Source organism: Ursus maritimus, unplaced genomic scaffold, assembly GCF_017311325.1.
Source record: "Ursus maritimus isolate PB19 unplaced genomic scaffold, ASM1731132v1 scaffold_27, whole genome shotgun sequence".
In the NCBI taxonomy this organism is placed as follows: domain Eukaryota; kingdom Metazoa; phylum Chordata; class Mammalia; order Carnivora; family Ursidae; genus Ursus; species Ursus maritimus.
The window spans coordinates 12463843-12480081 of NW_024425230.1; the positions used below are offsets into that span (position 1 = coordinate 12463843).

General features: G+C 43.8%; 1 protein-coding gene across 2 annotated transcripts in view; it reads left to right on the plus strand.

The window, feature by feature from the left end:
* Positions 1-16239, plus strand: part of LOC103660007 — a 173877-nt gene that overhangs the window by 131259 nt on the left and 26379 nt on the right. Inside the window, exon 9 of one of the 2 annotated variants that reach the window (XR_005838049.1) lies at positions 1420-2890. The exons of the other annotated variant lie outside the window; for it this stretch is intronic. The gene's annotated coding sequence lies outside the window, so the exon portion shown is untranslated. Of the gene's footprint in view, positions 1-1419; positions 2891-16239 lie in introns of those variants that run through there. 2 annotated transcript variants of the gene reach the window in all.

The following is a 16239-nucleotide window of genomic DNA, read 5'->3' on the forward strand; positions in this document are numbered from 1 at the left end:
AGTCTCCACAGCATTTCCTTCTTAACATTTTACAATACATTGGTGGCGCCTCTCTCTCTCTCTCTCTCTCTCTCTATCTATCTATATTGGTGACCTCTTTAAATAGTCCTACCTGAATTAGACTCCTGGCTTTACCACGTCTATCTGTGCTATCTTGGGCAAGTTGCTTGCCCTCTTTGGGCCTCCCTTTCCTTATCTGTGATCCGTGTGCATGGGGCTGTCTTGGGAAGCAACTGTTCTATTACTTGTAAAGATCCAAAAACAGTCTGAGAGGGGGAGCAGACACGAGAGACCATGATTTATCATTTCCCTCTATCCCTGTCTCCTCTGGGTGACGCTATCCCGGCCTGCACAAGCCTTCATTACTTCCGTGGCTCTGCTTCCCATGGGTGCTTTGCGGGTGCAGGGAACAGTTGGTGAATGTTTGCTGAGCCCGGATGCCTGCGCCTGGTCCTAGCATCTAGTTGCAGCCATCTCCTGGTGGTCCAGCCGCTTCCCCAGGGGGTGGCTACAGATGGGGGCCAAGGTCCTGCTAGGAGCTTGGTCTTCTGGTCTTCGCCCCCCTTCCTGGCTATCAACATCTCTCTCCCCTTCCCTTCTTCCCTCTCTCTCTGCTCTCAAAGTTCCCAAGCTTCTCCCCTCTCCCTCCCGGTTGGCATGGTCTCCTCCCAGCGCATGGGGGCTTTGGGGAAACAAAAGCCAGGTGTCTTGGCTTTGGCCTCTCAACACGAACGTCCGCCTGGGGCAGAAGCACAGAAAGGCCTGGCTTCCTTTGTAGAGCAGAGAGCAGGCAAACGCCGAGATAAAAACACAAATTAATATATCAGTAAATTATCCTGCCACGCTGACATACTCTCTAATCAGGACAGGGAAAACATGGGGAGGATGCCAGCAAAGAATCTGGAGGAGGAGGGAGGAGCCAGCGAGACAAGGGCTGGAGGAGGAGCAGACCTTTGGGAGGCTTCAAAGTCTGAGCGCTTCCCCCGAGATTTCACCGAGTTTGTGGGGAGCCACAGCCCGCTGCCCGCGGAGGGACGGGCAGAGAGGCAAGACCGAAGGAAATGAAGAATAAAAGGAACCTAAGAAGAAAAAGACAGGGCAGAACAGGCAGGTAATGACAAATAGTCGAGAGGTGCGCATGACTGAGAGCTTACCGTGTGCCAGGCACAGCTGGCGCTCACCCTGGATGCCGTCTGACTGTGCTGCCAGCGTCCCGGCACCTTCCGTACCGCGCATGCTCGCTGTTATCCCCATTTGAAAGATGGGAACACTGAGGGGGACATGAATAAAGCTGAGCGGACATGGCCAATTTCCCACCTCTAGTGATGGGGCTGGGTTTTCAGCCAGAGAACCTGCAGCTGCACTTATCCACTTTGCTCTCAGGCTCCCCACTAACAAATCCTTGTTTTGATCAAACAGTGGTGCCGGAAATTAATTTCATCGGCGGATACCTGTGAGGCCAAGAAGACATGAAGAATAGAAAAGAAAGGGGCGCCTCGGTGGCTCCGTCGGTTAAGCGCCTGCCTTCAGTTCAGGTCAGGATCCCGGAGTCCCATGTTGGGCTTCTTGCTCAGCAGGGAGCCTGCTTCTCCCCCTGCACCTCACCCCAATCATGTTCTCTCCTCTCTCGAATAAACAAATAAAATCTTAAAAAAAAAAAAAAAGAATTGAAAAGAAAATGAGGCTTTACTCCCAGGACTTCAATATGAACACACGTTCCAAAGTGAAGAGTAAAGCGATCCCATCCTATTCCAACCAATGAAGAGTTTCTGTAAACATGGCCTCGTTGGCTCTACCCAACGCTGTCAGATAGACCAAACCCAAGTATCATTGCCATTTTACAGATTTGGAAACTGAGGGTGAGGGAAATTGAATAAGAGGCAGAGTTCAAGACGGAACACAAATCTATTGGCTTGAAATTCAATGCCGACGGGATGGTGCGTGTTATCTGTCAAGGTGTCCCGCAGCCCCACACTCGGGAGCTGGCCCGAGGAGGGGAGGAATGGAATCTTCCTTGACCCCATGCAGACTGCTGGGCTCACTCAGGGGCAACACACGCTCAAGATCAGATGGTGGGGACTGTACAGATGGGGAGGGAATGGAGATTTTTAGGAGGGTGTCAGTTTCAAGCTTTAGATTCAGCAGAACAGGGGAGAGAGTGGGGATTCGAGATACAAAGTGAATGTGACGGAGGAGAGCAAGAGCAGCCAAAAGGCGCAAAATCATGAGACGAAAAGGAAACGCAGGTGGGACCGAAGAATGGCTTCCGACTGTAGAATGCTGGACATGCAGTTTGGAGAAGAAAAAGATGGGAAAACAAAGTAGGCGGCGCAGAGGGAAGGAAGTGGAGAAGAAAGTGAACATGTGGACAGTTTGGAAGTTGTCCTCAGGAGCTAGAAACGTTGCCTGGAATTTGGACAAAACGGATGGCTGTGTTAAGGGAATATCAAGTGTGGGGGCAGGAGAGGAAACACCTGTGTAAAGAATGGTGTGGGAGAATCAGGGCCACACCTAGACCAGAAGATTCGGGCAGACCGGTGGACATCATTATGATGAGAACAGAAAATAGCATCGCTAAGTTTTGGCCAAAATAAAAGAAAAAAAGGCGGGCAATGGGAAAAGGAAGGACAAAACAAAACAAAGCCAATGTTCTTTTCAGAAGTTGCTAGAATCATAACAGAAATGTTTCAGCCTTAACTATTAGACCAACATTTCCTGAACGTGGCTGTAACAGCTCCTCCTCTTTTTTTTAATTTTTTTATTTGTAAAGACCTTCTTTCATATCTTGTGGGGCCATTTTTTTATTGGTATAACAGTATTAAGGTAAGCCTCTTTTGCCCATAAATTCACCCTCCCGAATTATAGTAGGTTTTGAGTTTTCAGTCGTGGCTAATAATTCTTCCCTTTTTTGCTGCTTTCACGGTGTCCGCCTACGTATGACATCTGGTAAGGTATGGGCTGGAAATCCAGGCTTGTCAGCATTTTCCCTGTGTACCTATCCCAGGAGGGTGGGTGTTGGCTTCAGGGACGCTCTGGGAGTGTCTGCATCCGCCCCGGGCCCTGATGCTCTCCTGGCGATTTTGCTGGCCCTCGGGATTTTTCCTGCTTACTTCCTTGGTTCTTAGCTTCCATTCAGAAAGCAGAATTTTCCAGCTAATTGACCTCTAAATAGTTGAAGCATGATTGTGTTATTGCTACTAATATTGGCATTGCATAAAAGCAACAAAATCAGCCTGCAGATTATACACTGCCGAAGCCCTTTAAACAAACAGTTAATCCAGAGATTAGACTGCATATTTCGAGGACGTTTTCAAATTTTTTATCATGCACACACGCTCATCTGATGCTTGTAACAGTGGCGAGCATATTGTTTGTCAAATGATAGTGTGCCATAGTGTGAGAAATACAAGCCAACCTACCGGTGAAGTTAAGAAGGCAGGAATTCGGCCATGATCAAACACATTCCTCTTCTTCCTACAACTCCGCCAGGCTAGAGTGTAAACTCACCGGGGGAATTTATGCTGTTTTCCACAAGTGGAGTCGATGGAGGCATCGCATCTTTTTTGAACAAACTACAGACCCAGAATTTACACAATGTAGACATTAAGGTTGACCTCTTGCCGTGAGATGGGCTTTGCCAACGAATCCATCCCTATCACTAGCCCCAAAGGTTACTCCCAAGATACTTCTTTGGGTGAAACTAAGAGAGGGCATTTGAATCCAAACAGTTGCATGGAAGGAAAAGAAAAGTTAACACTAAAATGGCTTCCAGGTGAAGGGAAAGAATGGTGTCACTTTCTGCTACATTTAGAGTAATTTGTTTCACACCAGGCATTACTTTTATCCCCCCCCAACCAATATTTTATCATGAAAGTTTTCTCTTGAAGAATAAAATTTACTATGGAAGGTTTTAACCAAGGAAGTTGAAAGAAGGAAACAGTGAACGTCCAGACACCCACCATCAAGATTTCACAATGAGTATTTTACTCTGGTTGCTTTATCCCATATCTTATCATCTGTCCATTCTTCTACCCGATCATGGTGTCCTGTTGATGTTTTCATGTTGATTTTGGATACATTTCAAAACAGGTTGCAGGCGTTGATACCCTTCCCCCACCAACCAGGTCGGCATGCAGATCATTAAGTAGAGTTTAATATTTGTTGACAGGATTTTGTTTTTGAGACAGATCCAGTGTCATGGACAAATCATAAGTTCATCTTTAGATTTATTTTGGCAAATGGACACAACTCGATAACTCAGATGACTGCCAAAATCTGGAACATTTCCATCATTCCAGAGAGTTCCCTCATGCCCAACCCAGCCAATCCCTGCCCCATCCTCCCATAGACAACTGGCATTCTCATGGTTTTTTTTTTTTTTTCACCATAGATTAGTTTAGCCTGTTTTAGATTTTGATATACGTGCCATCATACCATAAGAACACTTTAAAGTAAGGCTTTTTCACTTAGCATAAATATTTGGAGATTAATCCATGTCGTTGGGTGTCTGGGTGGTATATTCCTTTTTACTGCTGAGTACTATTCCATTGTATGAATATTAGCACTGGGTGCTATTTTAAGAAGGATAAAATACATAGTACCAGAGAAAGTCCAGGGAAAAGTTTCTAAGATAATGAGAGGTTGAGGGAGGGAAGGGGATTTGAGATATTTACAGTAAAATAAAGGAGCACATTTAAAAAAAGGACATGAGAACTCCCTTCAAATATCTAACATAGGGGTCAGCAAATGTTTTTGGTTAAGGCCAGACAGTCAATATTTCATGCTTTGTTGGGCCATATGGTTTTTGTTACAACTACTTAATTCTGACCTGGCAGTAGAAAGCAGCCCCAGACCATGTGTAAATGAAGAAGTGTGGTTGTGTTCCAATAAAACTTTATTTGTGGACACTGAGATTTGAATTTCAAATATTTTCATGAAGTATTATTCTTTTTTCAATTTTTTCCAACCATATGAGTAGTTGAAATCCATTCTTAGCTCACGGCCCATACAAAAACAGGCCACAGTTTGCCAACCCCCGATAGAAAGGACGGTCAGACCAAAGAAGGAATAATTAGGACTCTGTTTAAGGCTAGTGGGCAATATGAAGACTGAAAGAGGCAGATTTGGCTCAGAGAACTAAAGATCTTTCTATTAAGTCGTGTTGAAATGTACCCTATGTCCTCACCCTGTCTCTCTCCCCTGTCCCCACTGGTGCCATAGAGCTAAAGGGACAGGCTCCAGACCCAGTCTCTTCATTCAATTCCCCAGCTCCTCTCTGTCCAGCTGTGTGACCCGGTGCAAGTTATTTAACCTCTTCCTGTTTCCTTTGATCCATATATAATGGTAGAGGCATTGTAAAGACTCAGTAAGTTAGTAATTACAAGTCCGAAGAACAGCACGATTTACAATCAGTACTCCGTATACATAGTACAGCGTCTGGCATGTGGAGTGTGAGAAGTAAGTGTCATTATCATAATAATCATCATCCTTATATTGTTCTGTTATTACCCCCGAGAGGCTGGATAGACACATATGAGAATTTTGTTGAAGGAATTCCTACTGTTCATGGTAGGTTGAACTAATAGATGCTTAGATGCTTTCCAGTTCCAACAATCAAGTGTTCTCTTCAATTTAGTGCCTGAGGCCTCAACCCTGAGACTCAACTGCTATTGAAATCCAAGAAGACACAGCACAGTGTTTTAATCATTCACGTTAGCTAGCCTGCACAATAAGGCAAAAGAATATTTCGTTTCTACTTGATCTTTCCCAGTCTTGGATCTTGCACTTACCTCGCAGGGCACCATATTAACTATAAAGACTTCGGTAGGTGTTGACTGGTAGTAATGGTACTTCAATTTTTTTTCCACATGAGAAAGTGAGAGGAGGGGTCTTTGCTTTGTGATGGGAGGTGAGTTACACCAAAAGCATTAAACAAGGACGAGATTCTTCCCATGAGCTGTACTCACCTACTTGGCGATGCTGAGTACCCGGACAGCCGTGGGAGTATTGTGAGACTAGGTCTGGGTGTCGAGGGATGTCATGTGACTGTGCCCCAAGCCGCCATGATCGCTGCTGCCTGTCGGGAGGAGAGTGATAAAGGTAGAGTTGGCTATGGCGGACCTCCATTGGCCCCTCCTCACCTCCCAGTTACAACTCTTGTCCTATATCATTGTCTTTGTTTACTTGCTCTCTGACATTTGTGTTCCCAAGCCTGTTTATCTTTATTGCTGTCTGTCTCCTTTGCCTTGTTTTCCTCTGTTACTGGCTGGAATGACGCTCCCCACGTCTAGGGGCGGTAAACACAATATGCAGTCACAAAAGAGAAACAGAAGAGACCTGGGGGACGGTTTATGGCAACGTATTCACTTTCTAGATGAGAAAACCAAGGCTCCGATAAGATAGGACCTCATGCGATCCTCATGGTTTCCAGTCCAGTGCTCTTCTCATTGCGCCACGTTAATCTTTGTCTAGAAGCAAGATCTAGTATGGCGCAGTGTTTGGGAGGCATCCGCCCTACATTCTTGCCTGAAATGCAGACTTTTGACACTATTTCCACAGAAGGATATGTTATAACTGGAATTATGGTCTCTATTATATTGAACATTTACAGATGACATTAAGAAATATTACATATTAAAGCCTAATCCATTTTTTGGAATTCTGTTTGGGATGTCCTTTTTGGAATCTCAAAACATGACATCAGTTTCAACCTCTCCACAACTCCAAAAGCTTAGAGGGAAAGATGGGAGGTGCTGACCACAGCAATCCCCAAGTAGTTAAGGTGGAAGGGAGAATGCAAAGCTTTCTGGTGATTGAGGCTCCTAGCCATTCGACAACCACAGGAATGGGGCTATCCTCCTTACCTCTCTTACTTCCATATCACTCAATAAACATTGCCAGTCATCTCATATGTTTTTTGACGCATGAAAGAATTCGAATCGACACTTAACCATTTTCCACCTTAATCACTTACACGGTTTATAGCACAGGAAACACCAAGTTTGCACAAAAACAATATCATAAGAGTTACTGATTTTAGGAGTAAAGATTATCGCCTCCCTCCTAACTGACTTTCTGAACTTTTTGGATTTGGCAACTATGGCTTTGAATGCAAATGCATTCTGCTTTTTGTCGTATAATGAAAAACGACACACTGATATGAACTATGTGGCTGATTGACCCAAATTCCTTTTTAAAAACATGGTATAGGGGCACCTGGTTCGCTCAGTCAGTGGAGGGGCTGCCTCTTGGTTTCCGCTCAAGTCATGATCTCACGGAGGGTGAGATCCAGCCGGCCTCAAGCTCTGCACTCAGCGGGGAGTCTGCTTGGATTCTTGCCCTCTGCCCCCCTTCCTAAGATAAATAAATAGATCTCTAAAAAAACATAGTATATCCCTGGAATGAGAAAGCCATCTCACCCCCTTGTATGAGATACCTATGTTAATGCCTTATTCACTTAAAGAAAAGGTTCTTTTTTAGGGAGAATACAGAATTGTGCTGTCAAACAAGCCGAAGGGACAGAATTTGTTGATCACAGTGGAGGCTTCAAGAGCGCACATCTCCATTAGAGGTGTTCCGTGCAGGGTCACAGAAGGGTCTGCGAAAGATAGCCAATGAGACGTCTGATTTTTCTTTCCAAGTCTTGTCTGTTTCCTTCACTCTCTTCAAAACAGCCTTAAGTAGACATATGTCACTCGAGGTCAAAGTAAAAAATAAAAAATAAATAATAAATAAAAGTAAAAAGAAGAAAAAGGGAAAGACCTAGCATAATGAAAGTTTTCCTTTATTATCCGATGCTCGTGCATTTTAAGTACTCACCCAGATGGGCCGTACAGAACAATATTCCACGCTGTCAAGACTTCTGATTCCGACGGCAAAAGCCACTGAATGAAATAACCGAATTCCCGCCATGGAGGAAAAAATGACTTTAAAGTTGTAGCCGAAGTATTTGTTTAGCGTGGGGAGAATCAAGAGTTTCTGGTATTTACAGCGGAAAACACAACCACCAGCGGCCTATCTTTCGGAACAAGAATGCATGGTTAAATTGGCCCCGCTTGTCCTTAGCAACCTGAACTCAGAGGCCACATTTTTTCCTCTCTAAGAAGCAAGTTGGAACTTGAAAAGTATGTAGCATGTCGCGAAAAGGGAGCAGTGAACTTTGCTCAGGTCTGCAGCCAGCGTTGAAATCTGAACCTTCAGAGGTTTTGGGACTGGTGCATTCCCTGCCCCCTTCCTTTGAAATCCCTGTCTACCCAGTGCTTTTGCAAAATACCTCCATCTGGGGCCGGAGGAGTCCCTGCCCCTACAAGAAAACCTGCTCTGTCTACGTATTTTTGATGTCATTTACAAGGAAGTCCTCCCAACAACATCCAAACATGAAATCCAACTTTGTAATGAATGATCACATTTTACCTGCTTTTTATATCGCTTGAGGGCCATGGAGAAAGATTTCTTTTTTTTTTTTTTTTGCCTTTAGTTTGCAAGTAGCTTTCAAAATTTTTAAGATTCCCGGTGGCGAGATTATCACCGGTTGGAAAGATTTCCCTTCTATGACTAAGGGGAGAAAAAAAGATCTTGAAAAGCCACTGAATTCAGGCTGTTTGCAGTATGAATCTTTTCACAACGGCAAGTTACTTGGTAACTTGAGCTGTGTTCGTTCCTGAAATTCTTTCACATAATTGAAGATTAATTTGATTCCCTAGATTGTTGAGGGTTGTTGACAGTGGGGGGCTGGGGTGGGTGGAAATAGATTATTCAAATCACAAAGAAGTAGGTGTGCCCTAAGTGACTGTTCCATTACTGCTCAGAAGTGTTTGCCTTCCTCAGTATTCAATTCAGACTCCCGTGCTGTACGATCATGCCGCCGGGAGAAAGGAGAGGGCCCTGCCGATGTGCGGAGAGCAGGTGAACCTCAGAGAAACTGAAATATTTTGTCGAGAGAGTTTTATGCATTAATGGCCCCTCCAGAATCCATTACCGCCGAAACAAGCCAACTCAAGGGCTCTGGCTTTCTCAAGTGTCTAATGTAAACAATATGAAAGTCAATAGTGGGGGACATTCCAAGATAGTATGAACACGATTGATTTATTGATGGTTGCACAATGGGAGGTTATCTTTTGTTAATTGACTCGGTAAATAAACTCCTAGGCCGCAGGGAATGGGGGAAAGTAGCTGGTGGAGGGGGAAAGGTGAGCACCTGGGTTGCAATTTTTTTCAACTCCCAGCCTGTCTTGGTAAATTCCAAATACCACTCCCGCTGCCAACCTCAAACACAGGTTAGCAGAGTTAATTCTGCCCAGAATTCAGTCTCCATCCCCCTCCTGAGGGGAAGATGCAAAAATCTTGTGTTGCTGTCAACGTTTGCTTCAGGAAGATTCAAAAGCTAGTAACACTAGATGTTAAAGAAAGAGAGAGAAAGAGAAAAATGCACCGACTCAACTTAGTTTCAAATCTAGAAACATTTGGAAGATGCAGGTACAGCGGGTGTGACACGTGTAACCTCTGAGCAGTGAGTAGTTGAACGCTGGGGAAAACACGGCGTTTGCTGTTGACCCTCATTCTGCAGCCCTTCCCTGGAAAGCCTGCTCTAACTTGGTGGCCCCTTCCTGGGAGAAAAGACAGGAAAAAACACACCCCCGACATATGCTGTATAAATTCGGGGCAATTCCCAGTATCGTACCAACCGAAGTAGCATCTCCGGGTGGATAGGTAACATTTTAAACTTGTTTATATGGATTCTCTAGGGGACTTTGATTTATTTTGTATTTTTTCGAAGTTTTATTTACTTTAGTCATCTCTACATCCCACGTGGGGCTCGAACTCACTACCCTGAGATCAAGAGTCGTGTGCTCTTCTGACTGACCTGGCCAGGCACCCCCTCTTTTGGGGATTTTAAACTTCCATCAGATGTGGTTTAAAAATTAAAAATTCTCATGGTTCATTCCTTTCTATCTTCTGGAACTTTTCAGAAACACCAGCTTCTCCTTTCACGATGGCTTTCCTTCTGTCCTCTTAAGGCATTTTTTTTTTTTTAATATGGGCATTCCTTCATGCCCGGACTTTCCCCTTTCTCTGTCCTCTGCCAGATCTCCTAGTTCCCCCAGCTACTGGCTGTGCTCTCTGCAGAGGAGTCCAGAGCATGAGTCAAATAGCATCACTTCCAGCGAGAGCTCATTTTCCATCTCCACCTATGAGCCTGCCCCAGCTGCCCCGTCAAGCATCTTTCTTCCTGGCTTCTCTCTTTCTGTACATAACCCCCCGCCCTAGCTTCCCTTATCTTTGGTCCTAAAACTTGCAGTCCACCTTATTTTTCCATTTCCTGTACCTGTCCCATCTAGTAAGTTCTCAAGTCTTCTAGACTTGAGAAAGCAAGTCTGCTTTCTAAAATTTATGTACTATGTACTTAATACATACTTACATACATACATACATACATACATACATACTGAATACATACATGTGTATTATGTACTATGAACTTATCCAGTTTAACCCTCCGGACTGGAATAAATTAATCCAGGGATTGGCATGTGGGGGGTAGTCAATTCATGTCTGTTGAATGGAGGAGTGAATGAGTGCGTAGCTTTGCCTGCTACTGTATTTTTTTCCCTGTGATAATCATCTCTGATCATATTATTTCAGGACTCAGAAACTATCAGGAACTACTTATCTCCCGAATTAAGTGTAAGCTCTTTTGTTCAAGACACCCACAATCTATGCCCCCTGCCCCCCCCCCCCGGATTTCTTTTTCCACCAAGCTTCAACACATCCTATGCTCAATCCAAAATATTACTGTTTCCCCTAAAGTCTTCATATCTCTCTATCTGCATGTTGTAGCTCACCTTGATTTTCTTCAGCCAGAATGTTCAACCCTCTTTTCAAGTTCAAGTGTCGCCGGGTTCTTAAGGTCCAACCCAAATGCCACCTTCTCCATGCAGCTATTTTTAATTTCCGTATGCCTCTCTCTCAGCCACGCTGGATGAGCTCTCAGCCTGTGTCATAGATATTTCCATACCTGATTTATTCTCTCCTAGTAGAACGGAACCCACTTAGTGGACAGCAGCTAAACCTTCCTTCTTTTCCTGTGTCTGGATCCTCGACCCCTCCTACATAGTAAGTGGGCACAGAGTACTGTCTTTGAATTACAATGATTGTTATTTCTTTCTCGTTGTTGTGGGATTTTCTCTTCCTCTTTTGATTGCACGTTGTTCAGCCTGGTGTGCATATGTGTGTGGTTCCCCCATTCGTTCACCCAATTGGCTCCTCCGGTCTTGAAATACACATTTGTTCACCAATATTTTAAAACCGTCTTCAGGATGAACGGAGGTATGGCGGAAAAGCTTCTTCTCTGTGGATCCGTGCAGCGTGCTTGGAGTTTACCCAACTTTATGCTCTTTCTCTGCCCCTTTTAATGTCTGGGAATTAGTTACACTAAAGTTCTACTGCACGAGGAGCTGCCTGCAATTTGAGATGCAAACTCCAACATCGTGGGCTACTTTTTAGAAGCCTGTGGTCATTTGGGGGAACAAAGGCACTCCTGTTTCCTCTTCTCAATAACAATTAAGACATCAGATTAATAGAATCTTTAAATTCTTCAACGATGCTTGCAGAATCCTTTGTGTTTGCCTTAACACAAAAGAATACTTTCCAAGCCATAAAGGTCACCCAAGAAATAAGAGAGAGACAGCTTATGAATTGGGTTTGCTGGTAGATTTTTGGAGAATGGCATGTGTCCTTCGCAGTGCGTTCTGGCTTTGGAACTACTTGGCATGGGAGCATTCTGTGATCTACTCCAGAGAGGCATTTCTTGGGCAAGGAATCCCCTGTGGGGAAAAGGAAGGGACCTGCCTTTAGGACAAGAAGAGGAAAGGAACTACTTGGCATGGGAGCATTCTGTGATCTACTCCAGAGAGGCATTTCTTGGGCAAGGAATCCCCTGTGGGGAAAAAGAAGGGACCTGCCTTTAGGACAAGAGGAAAGGGGGAGGCATGGGGGGGAGAGTTCTCCATTCGCATCCAGGGTTCACATAACGAGTGTAAGATTGTTGCTAATGGGATTTAACCACAATACCTCTCCCTAACCTTGTCACCAAAAAGTAGTCTAATGCTCCTTTTTTCAATACCGTCTGCCTGGTAACTATGCAGAAGTCTGTTCTCCCAATTTTCTAAGTGGTAATCCTAGAATTATCTTGGCTCAGAAATAAATGAAGAACTCGTGTACAGGACTCAAATTTCCCTAGAGGGGTTGTAACTGAAACAAGGCTTAAGTACCAGTACACAAAACCTCTCGAGCAGTGGACAAAGTGTCAATTGCTCAACATTGTATCGGACGAGGCCCTCCGTCTTTCTTTTTTATAAAGCTTGGGATCAAGTTTGGGTAGGGAGTAAAAAGCAAGGCAATTTCACTCCTTGAAAGGCTCGCTAGCTGGGAAGGGTAGAGCTCTATTTGGCTCTGTGGTGGTCTCTCCAGGAAGCTAAAGCCATCGGGCAATGAAATGGTAAATCGTGTGTGTGTGTGTGTGTGTGTGTGTGTGTGTGTAGGAGTGTGCGCAGGAGGAAGGCAGGTTTAGGAAGATGATAATAATTCTTAAAAAGAATCTGGTCAGGAGAAAAAAATAGAGTAGTTACACGGTATGCAGAGCAAGGAGCCTATCGCTGGACCACCTATAGCACATGGCGAACAATTATTGTGATACGGTGCAGATAGGGCCTGGATGGATGCAGCCCAGCTAATCTCTTACACGCCACATCCCCTCCCTCTGGGCAGCAATAATATTAATAAACCATCAGCCATGTATTGAGTCCCTATTCTAGACCAAACACAACGCTCTAGTTGTATCATGTCATTTGGTTCTGATAACTGTGCTCTGAGAAGCAGATAAGGGGGGGGGGGGTTGCCCCAGATCAGGTAGCTGCTAAGTGATTGAGACAGATCTGAATCTAGTTCTCTTTCTGACTCTGCTTTTCGGTGTTTCTATGTCCCACCTCCTATTCTGTTCTCTGCTGCCCTGGCATTGCATGGTTTTAAATTCATATAGAAAAGCACTTTGACCTCAGAGGAAGGCACAACACACACACACACACACACACACACACACACACACACACACACACCATCTATACCTAAATCTGCATTTTAAGTGGACTGGTATCCTTAGGAAAGGAATAATGAGGGACTTTCATTTACATTTTAATTTACATTCAGATATCCTGGAACTGTAACTTGTACTCTTCTGTTTTTTTAAAAAAAATCCCTTTCCCTTCTTTTATTTACGGTGATCCCTGGAGATTCTGCTATGCTCATGTTCCTAGATATGGGACCACAGCGGTGGGACAGTGATGAGCAAGATAGAAACACACCAGAAAAGGAAATGAAAGGGTAGAACCAAGGGGGACAGAACCAGCTCTCAGGGGCTACTTCTTCCATTTTGCATAGCAACCTTACGGTCTGTTCAGTTTGGCATCTTTGAATTTTAACCCCGGGTGAGTCAGGTAGATGACGGTGAATAATTGCAGGGAGAAACTTGATTTATAGGAGGGTAAAGGATTTGACTTAATCCAGACAGCGGATTCCTCTTCTAAGGGCATTTTAGTGCAAGGCGATTTTCCCTTTTTTATAGCTATCCTCTTCCTGAACAGGTGAGAATCAAGGATGGTATCTTTTGGAAGGCTAATATTCTTTCATAAACAAACAGATTATGAATAAGAAGTAAATTTCCTTGGATGGCATAGTTGTTAGTTTAATGTCTTATATGAAGAAGGGATTCGATAATTATTCGGCAAATCAAATGCGGAAAGAAACATTTGGCTATGGAGGACCTGTTAAGTTTTCTGCCCAAGCAGACAAACGGATGTGTTCAATCTTTTGCAACCTCTTTGAGCCCACTTGGACAAGCTCACCTCCCAGGCTCTGCTGAGCTGTAATATTCCATGGATCTATACTAGCCAAATTACCTTTCATTTCTGGGCTCATTCTTTGAGGGATGGGCTGAAGTGGTCGAGCAACCAGAAATCGGCTGTTGAGCCCAGATGTAGTTATAGATAGAAAACAGAATCCTTCCTCCCCGCAGATCAAAGAGAAAGAGCTCTTAGATCTGCTCCAGTTTGAAGCAGATGAAGAAGAGAAAGAATACCGAGGATCAAAAATAGTGGTGTATATAAGAATCTAGGCTTATTACAGAGACCTGAGAAGCAACTCTCCGGAGGACGGTCTTGCTGCTAGTTACCTGGGATTATTTAATTACAAGCAATTCATGATTACCTGTGAACGAGAGAAATAGAGTGGAAAACTCCAACAGTAGATGTGGTAAAATCGCCTTGGGGATATTCTGTATGATTCTCCCCCCAGAAATTTGCCTTCCTAATTATGTGATGCTTAGCCCAATATTAAAAATTAGTTGGTTTCCCCAGGGTATCTCTGAGGTTAAACTGCAGAGGGAGTTGGTTGAAGAGCATGCCCACTGGAATAGGGAATATGAAATATTTTCTTGCACTTATATAGCAAAAAAAAAAAAAATCCCAAAGTTATTTTAATCTTAAAGAGAAGCATAATTTCCAGCACCTTCCCAGCTTTATGTATTGCCTGGAATGCTATAAACATTTAGAACAATTACAGAAATGAGATTATGTTTACTTAGGTGCATTTTTACCTTGAGAATGTCACGTCCTCACCCCTATCCTTCTTGAAAGCCATAGCCAATAACCACATCTGAGACTCAAGCGCAGTGTCCTGAACATAAGATGATCCAAAATGTTTGTTGAGTAAGCACGTGCTTCAGCTTAGGAAGGGTCTCATTCTGTAGCACTGAAGCAACAGATTAAACAAGATTGAAACGTGAAAGGTATGGGTGGCTTGGGGATTCTAGACCCTTCACCCACAGAGTTGTTGTCAGAGGGGCCCTGGACTGTGCTCCTGCCTCCTTTCCTTTGTTTCTCTTAAATTTAAATGATTTCATATTCTAATATTACTTAGGTGTGTCGAGCTTGAAAGCAGGCACACTCCTTAAGTCTCTGACTCCGACACAACTAAATCTGTAACAAATTTACAGACTGCATTCGAGCAAAATGACGAACACCACATTCAAATTAACAACATGGATTTAATGGGATGGATGACGGTTTGCTGACATTAAATCTCCACTCATGGCATTAATATTGTACTGATGGGCATGCAGAAGAAGTTTTGATTTTAATCTGCCTATATTTGTGTACGAGACTATTATCTAGCCCTTTTCTCTAATTAAACGACTGCAGAGCTTTGGTGCACACAGCCTACTGCAATATCCCTTGAACTTCACTTGACATAAATACATAATTTGCTTACTGGGTTTTGTGGGCCTGAATAGTATACGGTTTTGAGAACTTTCTTTAATAAAAATGTAGTGGAAACAAAATTGCCAGCGCCTTTCCCAGGGCCTTGAAAGGAAACTATGTGCACAAGGAATCCTGAAGCTCAAGGTTCATTATCTTCATGCTAAATCCATTTGTGTTCTGGTATCAAATCCTTCTCTGTTGTTGCCAGTAAAGCAGCAAGATCTGGCAACAGTTAGAAGCGGCATTAAATTTTTTAAAAAAATTGATTGGTTAAGCAACTGCCTTTGGCCCAGGTCATTGGTTAAGCAACTGCCTTTGGCCCAGGTCATGATCCCAGGGTCCTGAGATCGAGTCCCGCATCAGGCTCCTTGCTCAGAGGGAGTCGTCTGCTTCTCCCTCTCCTTCTGCCTGCTGCTCTCCCAGCTAGTGCTCTGTCTCTCTGTCAAATAAATAAAAATAAGATCTTAAAAAATTTAAAAGAAAAATTTTTTTAATTTTAAGATAACTTTAAATGGCACATTCGTACTTTTAAGATTATGTTCAAATATGAACAGAGCATTAAGCATTTTTCATTGATAAACACAGAGATGGCTGAGAAATAGCTATTAAATTCTTTCCCCTGATAAATTCCTTGGAGGAGGGATACCGGACAAAGTTTTAGATTCTTGCTACACTTTGCTATTGGATTGTCAGTAAGTCAAGATGTGGGGTGGAAATCGAGAGGTTAGGTTAGCACCTCCCTGGGACAGCTTTTCTTAACCCGCCTGATTTCTCAGAGCTTGAACTTTGGGCGCAGCCCCCGTGACTTTACAACCCTTGGGCTCCATATCTTGCCTGGCTCCTGGGCTCACGGCGAGGTTGGGAGGACTTGTGGGCAGGGAGGGCCAAAGTGAACCTCAGGCTAGTATTTCTCCAGGGGCCAGAGGGA